This window comes from Diabrotica undecimpunctata, chromosome 2 (genome assembly GCF_040954645.1).
Source record: "Diabrotica undecimpunctata isolate CICGRU chromosome 2, icDiaUnde3, whole genome shotgun sequence".
Classification (NCBI taxonomy): Eukaryota; Metazoa; Arthropoda; class Insecta; order Coleoptera; family Chrysomelidae; genus Diabrotica; species Diabrotica undecimpunctata.
In genome coordinates this window covers 159,216,185-159,227,842 of record NC_092804.1, presented here as the reverse complement: position 1 = coordinate 159,227,842, position 11,658 = coordinate 159,216,185, and the positions used below count along the sequence as shown (strand labels likewise).

At 31.8% G+C, this 11,658-nt stretch overlaps 1 protein-coding gene across 9 annotated transcripts in view; it reads left to right on the top strand.

The window, feature by feature from the left end:
* Positions 1-11,658, top strand: part of dlg1 (MAGUK family member discs large 1) — a 1,569,679-nt gene that overhangs the window by 334,360 nt on the left and 1,223,661 nt on the right. The window lies entirely within an intron of this gene.

Genomic DNA, 11,658 nt, shown 5'->3' with positions numbered 1-11,658 from the left:
TGAATCGTGGCTCTTTTTATATACACCATTTGCTCCAGATTCTCGTGATAACATTTCATAATAAGCCCCCTTGACCTTCTCGAAAAAGTCGACGTCGCCCATCTTATGGCACCACCAGTTCAACTACTTTCGATATAACGATTTTTTTCATAATAGGTAGTACTGGTTAGGATGCTGTTTAGTGCAAGGACGTACTCTGGAAATTCGTAAAGGGTAGTAGCCTTATGGGGTGTTGCAAAATGTATTTTAAAAAACATAGTTTCTTGAAGTGACTTGTGGTGGCGGTTTTATCATAATGCAATAGTTTACTATAATTTAAACGAAAATATTTATTTTAAATTAAATAAATATTTACATAGGGGAAGGTCCATGTTTTTGGACTCATTAAGGGGGGTAGGATTAATTTTCAATATTTTAAACAAATTTTTAAGATTTTTTTAATTTAATATAACTTTATTTATAACATAAGTACATTATAGTACAACATTTCAAGAGTATTATCTGAAATATTTCTACAAAAATATTAAAAATTATTAAAAGTTACTCTGCGCTGTTCATTGTAAGTAATAACTGGATTATCTGTGGACAGAAAACAAAAAAAAATTGTTCATTTCATCGTTTTTTCAAATTTTAGAAGTAAAAAAGACGAATTTTTTGAATTTTCAAAAAAATTTTGTTAGAGTTGGATTTGTTTAATGTTGTAAAATTAAATATGTATAACAATAAAATGCACAATTTGAAACATTTTAACACTTTAACACTTTTTTCTAAACTTAACCGTTTCCAAAAAAAAATACATTGTTTTCCATATACCTAAATTTTTATCTTTCGAAGAATAAATAATCTGTCAAGGTCAGACGTAGTGAACGCGTTTCTAAATAAAAACTCGTTTGTGACTTTGGAGTCGCTGGTTAAATGAATTTAGAGATAATAATGAAGAAAAAATGCAATATTTTGACTGTAAATAAATTAGTGACAAATAACGAATACAACTGTGAATAAACTACGAAATTAACTGGTCTTAACCAATACTGTTGTCTGTACAAAGAATATAGACTCACCTTTTGAAATATTGATGTATTCATAGCAGGCACAAGAATTGGTCGCAGTGCGTCACGACGCCAGCCGAGGCACAGAGGCAAAGACGCCCTGTGTTACTGTTCGCTGTTTTGGTGTTGAAATCGAAGTGTCGCCTCGAGACTTAAGATGGTCAAAAAGAACCCTCTAACTGTTACGTGGTGGTCCGTATACCAAGAGGGTATACCAATAAATCACTCTATTGTATTGCGATTTTAAGTGGCGATAATTTAAGTTAATTGTCACGGTAATACGATACTTTACTCTTGTGTGTATTGGCGACACAAAAATAACAAAAGAAGTCAAATTCTCCGTACTTAAAACATAATGAATGTGATAGCCAGTTTAACAATATGATTTTAAGAAATAACAGGATGCAATATATTTTAACAAAGTCGTTAGAATACAACATTGAATTACATCACATTATAGTTCAGCAAAAGAAAAATATTAAATGTAAAACATGAAAATAAATACCACATACTTTCCCAAACACCAACTCATAGATTTCTTGTCAGACACATGCACTGTTCTATAGAATTTGTACGCGAGCATGGAATTTTTCATGATCGTGTGGAAATTTAGATTTATATCCTTTGTTTACCCTAAATGTTATAACACCTTATCCGTGGTCCAGTTTTGTTTGGCTACTAAGAATGTCTTGATGGGCCCCTCGACGAGAAGCAAGTGACCCTGTAAGTTTCCTTGTCGTATATTCTTCTATTAATTATCCGTTTTTTATTAGGAATAGGCTTGTGTATTTGTCTGATTGGAGAATCTATTGCAACTGGCTGAATGACTAATGTCTATACCATTACAAAAAAAAGCATACCAACCCTTGTTTATTCACTATTCAAGGTTGTTGACATCTGAGGAAATGTAGGTAGTATCTGCAAAATAATCATTTCTTGCTTAAATAATGTGGTGTTTGCTATTATCTGATTTAACTAAGGTTTTGGATTAAAGTTCGAAGTTTTAAATAAATTATTATTTTTACTTAAGTAATTAAGTACTATGGTTTAATTCATAAAAAGTAATTAATACAACTAAGAAAAATAAAAGACAGTTTATCTTTTAACTGAACTAGTATTATGTATTTACTAAGCTTTAAAGGTGTTGAATGCCGAGGGCTTTATCTGAATTACATAGTTTACAGTAGAAATTAAAGACAACAGACAACGTTTAATAATTCTAATTAATTTTTATATACTATGTTCGGACTATCAGTAATTTGTTTACTTGTGAACGAGTTTTGTTTTCTCTGACGAGTGCATCTTGAAACTATCTACGTCACCTTGTTGTAAATCTTGTACTCTTTGATAGTGGTATGAATGTAGAAGTTGTTCTCTAAATGTTCTATGAACCACGTTTTTTGACATTCCAATATACATAAATTTCCAACATAAATTTGGCAGCTTAATTACTGTTACACAACCATCCATACATCCAATGGCACTACAGCCCTAATCGGGCCTTGGCCTCCTTCAACAGGCTTCTCCAATCATCTCGATTTACCGCTGTTCTTTTCCATGAACGCGTTCCCAGGCAGTTCCTGGCATCCTCGTCGACTTCGTCTTCCCATCTCTTTTTAGGTCTTCCAACAGGTCTTTTTCCCTGCATTCTTGCATTTAATAATTTTCTGGGGATTCTATTCTCATGCATGCGGACCACGTGCCCTGCCCACCGTAATCTCTGCAGTTCAGTGTGTTATGCTAGAGTTGGTTCGCAATATTGCTCGTATATTTCTCTATTATACCTAATTCGCCAGTTGTTGATTTCACTTATTGGGCCCAGGATCCTACGTAATATTTTTCTTTCAAACACATCTAATGCATTGGCAGATTTCTGTGTCACCACCCATGTTTTACAATCATAACTTACTATAGGCCTGATTATTGTTTTATAGACCCGGAGTTTTGTTTTCCGGTGTACGTCTCGCGATTTGAATATGTGGCCCATCGCGAAATAGGCTTTATTTGCCAGCATAAGCCTTTTATTTATTTCCGTTTCTTCTTCATTGCTTGCGACCAGATCCATTCCTAGGTATGTGAATATATTTACATTATCTATATCGTCAATAAAGTGTTGTTGCACCGGTCTATTTGATCTGGTTTGTATGAGTAGTTTTGTTTTATTTGTATTTATTGCTAGCCCTACTGCTTCTGCACTCTGTTTCAACTCAACGTACGTTTCTTCCGCTGCATTCACTGTTCTGCTCATTATGTTTATATCATCTGCGTATGCTGCTAGTTAAGTAGACTTGTTTGTAAGTATGTTATTTCCGCTCACCGTCAACCGTCTAATTACATATTCAAGAACAAGATTAAAAAGCGTTGGAGCTAGTCCGTCGCCTTGTTTCAGTACTTGCGTTATCGTAAATGCATCGGTGATCTGTCCCTGAATACATACCTGTGCTTCTGTTTCTGTCATTGTCATTTGTACTAGTCGTATTAATTTTGATGGTATGCCAAATTCTTCCAATATATTAGGTAGAATTGTTCTATCTATTGAATCATAGGCTTGTTTAAAATCTACAAAGAGATTGTAAACATCCATGTCATATTCCCATGCTTTGGCTAGTATTTGTTTAACTGTAAATAGTTGGTCAATAGTAGATCTATTTTGCCTACACCCTGCTTGATATTCCCCGATAATTTTTACCGTGAGAGGTTGGAGTCTTCGATTAATGATGTTTGTGAGTATTTTGTATCCCGAACAAAGTAAAGAGATGCCTCTATAATTCTGAAACAACAGTTTGTCTCCTTTTTTATGAATAGGGCAGATTATACTTTTCTTTCATTGTTGGGGAATTTCTTTTTCTTTCCATATCTCTCGTATTAGCTGGTACATCTGTTGTGTCAAATTCCTTCCTCCTTGCTTGAGTAGTTCTGCCGGTATTTTATCTATTCCCGGTGCTTTATGGCTTTTTTGTATGTGGATTGCCGTTTGGACCTCCTCTACTGTTACACAACTCACAAATCAAAAACATTTTCGCGGTGTTGTTCCAAAAAACTGTTGAGTGAAGTTGTGACTGCCTACGTTTAGATTTTCGTACTGCATGTAGTTGATAGATCTTTTTTGCATACAAAAATGTATTTTTGTTTTTTGGTCAAACGGTTGACTTTAGAAAAAATTTTATAGGACTTCCTTACTCTAAATGATGCCTTCTACCTATACATTTAAGGAAGGCACTATTTTCGGGGACACCCTATATAAAAGAAGTGGAAAGATTAAGCAGTTTTTAAGATATAGTGCACACCGACTTGAAAAAAATTATTGAGTGAAAAACGCGTTTCAACAAAAAGCTTATTTTTTTATATGCACACAGTATCGTCTGTTTCAGACCATATGGCGACGTGCTTCCTGCTAAAATATTTAGAGCATCTTTTTGTTTCTGATTTCAACGAACTCTTCCTATTTTATTTGCATTTGCAGCCATTTTATCCACTCTGGTTATTCGATTGTTATCTGCCGCGAGTGCACCATTATGAGAATTTGACACTGTACTTATTCCAATTTCTGTGTGAGTGCTCACTCACCTCAATCACTCACCTCAATCACTTACCTCTCTCACTTATCTCACTAACTCACCTCACGCACTTAACCCTACGTTAATGGTAGCCCAATTTTTTTATGAATTTTAATTGATTAATAAAATTTATCTCAACTTAAATAAAAAAAATTTAAATTATTAGATTTATATTGGAGTTAGGCGATAATATGAAAATAATATAAAATAAACAGTGAAAACTTCTAAAAATTTAAATAATATATTCTAATTCATTTATCCATAAAATTGTGCACCAAGGTACACAAATTGCATAAAAATCTTATTTTCTGTATAAAAAAACGTTTATAAGAACAATAAATGCAATATTCATTAGATAGTAATCTTAGGATACAATCAAAGCACAAAGATTCATTTTACGTTCAAAACTTTTATTGGAAAATAGCCTAAATTTGCTGCATGCTCTCTACACAGATCTCCCTCAAATGTTTTTTGCAGGCATATTTTATACTTTTCACATTGCTTTCGAGTTAATCTATTGCGTTTTCGATCACAAAATATACATCGTCTTTCTGTATTTTGACTTGTCTGAGGGTATTGCCACATCTGTAATTCCTAACAGAACACAGGTGCGCAGACGAAGTTCCGAAGGGAATCTTAGATCTGAATTCAATTAGGAGCCAATGCTATTTATTCAATTTTCTGTAAAAAAAAAACAAATTTTATGGTAATCCAGAAATCACCTAACATAAAAAATGCTTAGAGATTAGGCGTTAAAATTCACTAATATCTTTGAAACGAATGTACATATCTAATAAACTCTCAACAAGTATTGATTATCGATGCTTAACAAGCAGCTATACAACGCAGCAACAATGCACCCAAATATTGACCAGCGGCAACAATTTAAAATGAGCAGGGCTACATATGTAGCCCACGCGCCTAACATAGGGTTAACTTACTCACTACTAAATGTCTATAACTTCATAACTTTTGTTCCAATCACTCTGAAATTGAAACCATATAGTCCTAAAAAGGTATACTATCAAATACAAAAGTAAAAAAACCCAAAAAATAATCTACTTTTTTACCCCTTCATAAGAAATTATGACATTGGACGTTTTTTGCATCTTGTAATTCTCTGTTCTAATTAATAATACACCCAGAATGGAGAAATAGTTATAATTACTTAAAAAATATATTTAAAAAAAAACTGTATAATGTAATTTGGATTTGCAGTGCAAATTGGTTTTGTTTGTCGTGTAATTTGGTTTTACTGGTTTTTATTATAAAATTTGGTCAATGTGAGAAAAAACGCTAGACATAAACTAAAATTTTAATAATAATTCTTAATGTACATTTTAAAACACTTAATTTTAACAGTTATTGCAGTATAATAGTTAACATCAATTATATTAACACAAACTTCATGTATCCGTCCCTTCTCGTAGTTTTTTCCTCAAAAAAAGGCAACAAGTTTCTTTACCAGTGCCAATTGTAGTTTTTCTTTTGTTTATATTTGCCTCTCCAGCTTATCTTTTTTTTTTCGTTTTCCTTTTGCTTGTTGATTTCCTTGTTGCTGTTCTCCTTTGACGCTATTCATTTTTGTTCATATGTATTGGTTTTGGAATTTGTTAAATTTCAAACTGTTCTTTTTGTCCTGTAGGACAATTTTTCTGTTCACAACAATGAGAATGTTATAAATACAAGATGTATTTAGAAATAGTACACTCTACAGTTCTACATAATCCCAGTCTGGGAAGAAGTATTAAAGAAAAATAAGTACCTGTTGATGATGAGAAGAATGTAAAGGAAACCACAACTGAGGATGGTAAGCGCATATAGGGCAACTTCAACAATTTCTATACAAGTGATAGCAGGAGTTGTACCAATCCATTGAATGATAAAGGATATGGTGACTATGTACCATAAGAGAAAGGTGAATGTAAAGAAGCTTAATGGGGAAAGCAGAGAAATAATGTGATACAGTGGCAGAGGTAGTGGTCCGAAGAAAGAACTAAAGCAAAGTGGACGAGAAAGCTCATTTTCGACATAGAACCCTGGATAAACTGCAAATTTGGACATACATACAACTTTTGACGTACCAAGGGTCCTTTAGGTCTTATACCTATAAAATTAACAGGGCAAAGGCCGACAGGTGCGTAATGTGTGGGGTGGAAAATAGCGCAAAACATTTCATTTTTGCATACAGGCCATTCAGTTAGGAAAGAAAAGAGCTGGTAAAAAAATAGGAAAGATCACACAAGAAAATATAATACAGAAAAATTTTATTTAAAAAATCCCTTATTAAAGGTAAAATAATATAAAAGAATTGTTTCGGGTTACCTCGTAGACACTTTTTATGAGGGCCAGCAACCTCAGTTTTGGACTCTTATGTTGCCCTGAAGTAAATTCTGTCTAAACATCTAGAATATTCTCGGCAACAATGTAACTTCAAATTATGTAAGTATGTAAGTATTAATGTAAGTATTAAACCACATTGTTGTTATGATCCTAGTCAAAATTTAACCTTCACGTTTGCTTAAATTTAAGGGGTAATACTTATTTTAGGAGAAAGCATTGTGATTAGTCGTTCCAAAAACGTTCTGTGATGTATCCCAAAAGTGTTCTTTTATAATATTATATCTTTTATAAAGGATTTCTTATTGCCATGCATTTAGTTTTTCCAGCATTTATCTCCAAGCCATATATTTTTCCTACGGTGTTTATTTTATTTAACATCAACTGCATATCATGTTCGTTGTCTGTTATTATTGCGGTGTCGTCGGCGTAACGAATGTTATTTACCGGGAACCCGTTTACCTTTATTCCACACTCAGAGCCTTCCAGTGCCTCGGCAAAAATGTTCTCCACATAGAGATTAAAGAGCATAGGAGACAAAATACACCCCTGTTGCATTCCTCTTAAAATTTCAAATTCTTCTTCTTCTTCTTAACATGCCATACACCAAAGTGCGTAGGCGACTATCTCATTACTAGAATTCTGTTCTTGGCGGCGTGACACAGCTCGCCTGTATTGTGTATTCCTGTCCATTCTTTAATATTCCTTAACCAGGATAATTGTTTGCGGCCGGCTCCTCTCCTATCTTCGATCTTCCCTTGTAGGATTAACTGTGGTATTTCATATTTTGCTCCTCTCAATATGTGCCCAAGGTAACCAATCTTGTGTTTTTTAATTAATTCAAAGAGTTCTCTTTCCACGCCGGCTCTCTGAAGGACGTCATCGTTTCGAACTCTATCCACCCAAGGTATGCGCATCATTCTTCTCAATGACCATATTTCAAATGCTTCAAGTTTGTTAATAGATGTTTTTTTCAAAGTCCACGTTTCCATGCCATAAAGCAAGATGGACCATATGTAGCACTTGACCATTCTGTAGCGTATTTCGAAATTTAGGTTTTGATTACATAGGAGCGGTCTGAATTTCACAAAAGCTTGTCTTGCCATTTGTATTCGGGTTTTTATTTAATAATAATAATATAACAAATTCTTCTGTGTTAGTTGATTTGTTCAGTCTCACTCGTGCTTTTTGATTCCAATAGAGATTCTGGGTAACTCATATATTTCTCGTCAATGTTAGCGTTGTGTAGCATTTTTATCATTGCGTCATGTTTTACGGTATCAAACGCTTTTTTTACGTAAAGAAATTAGACAATAGAAATAGAAAATAACAATTATGTTATTTTGTAAACTGTTTTTTAAGTTTATTCAGCTTTGATATTCGTTTACTAATATTTCCTCCGAAACGCTGCTGATTTAAATAGTGCATTGTTCAAGATTATTAGCAGACTAAAGCGTAGGAAATACCTATTAGATAATTTTGTATTAGCATAAAATTCTAGAGTTGAAGTGCAAGTTAAAGTTCAGTTAGAGTTACTTTCTACGAATCGTTGATGTTCTCTAGTACTTCACAGTCTAATGGATTATTTATTATAATTTTAGATGTTAGAATAGGTACCATTTCTTTTCCTCCGCCCAACGATTTGGAAATTGTATTTAAGTTAGAGATGTAGGTTAGATTAATTATTAAAATATTTTCTTATGCAACCTATCCTACAGAAACAAAATGTTTGATTTAGTGGTGATTGATTTTGGGATAATATTAGTAGGTAGGTATTAGTATGAAAGAATTTACATTTATTTTTAGTGAAGAAATTCGTCGATTATAAAAATAATGCAATTTTTTGCCATACTGATAGGAAAGAAAAACAAAACCGACACGTTAAACAAACATCCAGGTGTGATAAAAATTCACCGCATTTTAAAGTCTAATTTAGATACTCTTTATAAATTATTAAATCTCAATGATTTTTCTCACCTTAAGTGTAACATATGTGATTACAGATATTTATTTATCCAAATAATCAACATTTAAATTAAATCCATATAAACAAGAATAAATTTTTGTTAATAGACCATTCTGGTTATGCAAACATCATCGATTTCACGGCAAAATTTTTCGCAGATATCTGAAGCTTTTAAGACATAGGTGGGGGTTACTAGATGACGAATAGCTGAAAAAGTACTTTTAGTATTTTTACCTTGCGTTTTTTTAAACAATAATTTTTGGTCACAATTTGATTTTTTGTCTATAAGTTTTTTCCCTTATATTTTACATAAACAATATTTATATCATTTTTTTATATCAAGAATATCTTTATTTTCCCGTTTTTTAAATTAAAATTGATAAATAATTTGCGGAGATATTTGCAAAAATGCAGTTTTTTTGCACTAATTTATAAATTTTATTAATTTTTTTATTAACAAAATAAAATGTTATTAATACATTTGAACATCGAGCAATTACCGTCTTTTAAATTTGTGGGAAATTTCCCCCCTATCGGTCAAATAGTTTAAAAGTTATTTAATTTATTTATCCTGAGGCTAAATATTTAAACTATTGAACTTGCTTTATTAATGATGCTAGACACATTTAGCAAATTTCATAGGATTCTTTAAGACTTAAACTATTTCAGAAGTTAAAAGAATATTGCGTTTTCACCGAAATTATTTACAAAATAAACGCTTGAAAATGGGGTATGTTTTTTAGTTATAAACAATTTAATAACTTCTATATTTTTCAAGCTACAGTCTTGCAGGTACAACTATTGGATAACTGGTAATAAAACTCACATTTAAAAAAAAACCTTCTATGACCAATAGAAACGAAGTTAGGGACTATTTTTTTAAAAATCATATCTCTATTGTTTATAAACATTAAGAAGTAAAATTTGCACAAATTTTGAATGAAAATCTAAACTTTATATTAACACTTACAGTAATAAAATTCGTATAATTTTTCGAAACTTACAGCCCTTCGAATCGAAGGTACTTTCAAAAGATCGACATAGGAAAGTGGAGGGGATATCTGTTTCAGCTCCGTTTTTTTTTTTCGAGATCGGAACTTCAAATTGAAACACGTGGGAAAAATTTACATCTCGGCTTCCATTGCAGCTAGAAGCTTCTTTTTTTTAATCTTGGGTCGAAATATGAACTACATAGTTTTCACTGGCAGGGAAATATGGGAAACCTCGGAAAAATTGAGTCTATTTGAAATTCACCGTAAAAACCTCCTTTTTTTAATTTGGCTGGAATAGTCTGTCACAGTATTAATAATGATGATATAATTTTCACCCTTCACCACGGAGAATCTTTTTTTTATTTTATATCAATGATGTAATAATACTTATATATTTTATAAATTAAATTTCAGGTTAATTTTCAGGTAATTAAATTTCAGGGGATTTTCCGAGATTTCAGGGGGGGGGTGAAAATTATTTCATCATTTTAATTTATTCGATAATCAATTTTAATTTAAAAAACGGGAAAATAAAGATATTCTTGATATAGAAAAATGATATAAATATTGTTTATGTATTATAAAGCATAAGGGAAAAAAATTATAGACAAAAAATCAAATTGTGACCATAAATTATTGTTAAAACAAAACGCAAGGTAAAAATACGAGTACTCTTTCATGTATTCGTTATCTAGAGAGCCCCACCTATATCTTAAAAGCTTCAGATATCTGCGAAAAAAATTTCGATTTTTTTTTTAACCAGACTGGGCTATAAAAACAATAATTTTGTACTGCTACTGATTATCAGTTTTAAAAATTTATCGATGATAAAAATTTAAAATTGATAATTTTTAGCTTTTCCTTAACATGACGTTTACCAAATTTAAACATGAAGCAATTTTTGCAATTGTCACAAATCAAAATGTGTACTTAAATTTCCATCCAAAACACAATCGATAGTTTTTCCTACGCTTGAAAATACAAATTTGGAAGAATATTTGTTTGCAGTTGATGATTTAGTCTATCCCAAAAATATTCTCTTCCTTTTTCTAACTCTAACTGCAGTTAACAATTTTCTACAGATTAACAAAGGAATAATAACTGTTAGCTACAAAAAATTCAGGCTCGCAAATTATTGTCACCAAATTAAAGATTATAGATATCAAATGTTTTTCCATCCCACATTCAATTATCGAAAATATACTTTATAATTTGAGATTAAATTTGGTAGCTTCAATCATTATGCATTATGTATTATTATACAACTTTTTTTGTCTTTATAGAGAGGACGTCTACAATCTTTAAAAGATATCTCAGTCCACGATACCGCCTGATAGACCTTAGTGCATGTTATTTGTGGGATTTGTTTAAAAACATTATTTAAACAGTTTCTACCCAAAAATGTTGCTCGGCACATTTCTGATTTTTTTAAAGGGGACATTTTTGAACAGGAATCCGTAAAGAAACCGAATAGACTACAATACTTTTAAATCCATAACCAGTTTTTTACGGCATTTTGTTTTTGTTAATAATTGATGTCAATATTAACAAAATATATCAATGCCGTACAGAAATTTTTAATGATCATATCCTCTCATAAGCACATGTACCGTGAAAAATGTACGGTATGTCCAAAAATGATATTACTATATGCAACTAAATCTAAATTAGTGAAATTCATATTAGCTCAAATGACTTAATTTGTACTACCTACCTAAAATCAAGGGTTGCGCCATAGATTTCTCACCCCTGTA